Consider the following 2,002-nt stretch of genomic DNA (forward strand, 5'->3'; position numbering starts at 1 on the left):
GCATGCCCACTATACGCCCTCGCTCAAAGTCCGTCAACTGCACATACGGTTCACGTCCACGCTGTCGCGGCATGCTACCAGTGTTAAAGACTGCGATGGAGCTCCGTATGCCACGGCAAACTGGCTGACACTGACGGCGGCGGTGCACAAACGCTGCGCAGCTAGCGCCATTCGACGGCCAACACCGCGGTTCCTGGTGTGTCCGCTGTGCCGTGCGTGTGATCATTGCTTGTACAGCCCTCTCGCAGTGTCCGGAGCAAGTATGGTGGGTCTGACACGCCGGTGTCAATGTGTTCTTTTTTCCATTTCCAGGAGTGTATAAAGTTGTTGGAAATAAGGAATACCAGTTGTCTCATTGAATCATTGGTTAAGTGTTTTATTAAACTATGAACCAAACTAAATGTCACTTACCTTGTTCAAAGAAAATTCGTTTCCGTTCTAATGTTTAGTGTGCACTAATGATGATGGCGGGAGAGGAAGGGTGGTATTAGCCAGTGACTGGGGGGGGGGAGGGGGGGCCTGTACTAGCTGATGCCTGATTTCACTAGGGGTTAATGGTCTCACTGAGGTTAGGAACTACTGGCATATGCCTACAAAGTAGCTTCGTAGAATTGATTTCACTGGCACAAAAAATGGTTCAAATGGCTCTGAGCACTATGGGACTTAACATCTGTCGTCATCAGACCCCTAGAACTTAAAACTACTTAAACCTAACTAACTTAAGGACATCACACACTTCCATGCCCGAGGCAGGATTCGAACCTGCGACCGTAGCGGTCACGCGGTTCCACACTGAAGCGCCTAGAACCGCACGGCCACACCGGCCGGCTCACTGGCACACAAGAACAGAAACTAAACAGTAGGCCGGAAGTTTAATGGAAGGGAGAGAGGCGGCGGAGTGTAGGGGATGAATCTAAAGAAAGCGTTTAAGAGTTCTGGCATTGATGTACGAACTGTAATTATTTAAGCCTGTACTTGCACGGGTCACAACAGAAAGGAAACAGAAGAAGAAATTCGCTGTATTACAAATTCATATCACTGGCGTTGTTTTGCAGTAGGACTTGGGAACATGCATAGTGTCCGGAAATTATGAATTACCTCGGAGAACACCATTTGTTGACAAAGAGACAGCACGAATTCAGAAAATAGTGGTATTGTTAAACACAACTTCATCACACAAAGTGCTGTCAACAGCGTATATCAAATTGAGTCCATATTTCTAGATTCCAGAAGGCTTTTAATACTGTTCCTCACAAGCGACTTCTAATTAAATTTCTTGTATACAAAGCATCGTCTCAGTTATGCGATTGGATTCATGATTTCCTGCCACGAACGTTGCAGTTCGTGGTAACTGACGGAAAGTCATCGAGTAAAACAGAAGTAAAATCTGACATTCCCCAAAGACGTATTACAGGCCCTTTGCTGTTACTAATCTATATAAACGATTTGGGAGACAATCTGAGAAGCCATCTTAGGTTTTAGATGATGCTGTCATTTAACGTCTAGTAAAGTCATCACAGGTTCAAAACCGTTTGCAAAATAGTTTTCGAATACATTATTGGAAAAATCAGCGATCTAAATAGAAACTTAGGAATAATTTATAACAGTGTAGTTCGTCATTCAGGAGTTCCTGCCCCACACACAGTCATTGCGCGTCAATATGGCTGTAGGTCTTAAGGTGATGATGTGATGATCTAGACCGGTCGACTTATTATAAACGTGCATTGCAATATAGACTTTTGCAATTTACTCCAAACATTTGCAAAATGATATACACAATACACCAGTGTCTTACGCAAAGCGGTAATTAATTCTAAATAGCCGACCGGGGTGGCCGAGCGGTTCTAGGCGCTTCAGTCCAGAACCGCACGACTGCTACGGACGCAGGTTCGAATCCTGCCTCGGGCATGGATGTGTGTGATGTCCTTAGCTTAGTTGGGTTTAAGTAGTTCTAAGGTCTAGAGGACTGATGACCTCATATGGTAAGTCCCCTAGTGCTCAG

This window comes from Schistocerca cancellata, chromosome 6 (genome assembly GCF_023864275.1).
Source record: "Schistocerca cancellata isolate TAMUIC-IGC-003103 chromosome 6, iqSchCanc2.1, whole genome shotgun sequence".
NCBI lineage: Eukaryota > Metazoa > Arthropoda > Insecta > Orthoptera > Acrididae > Schistocerca > Schistocerca cancellata.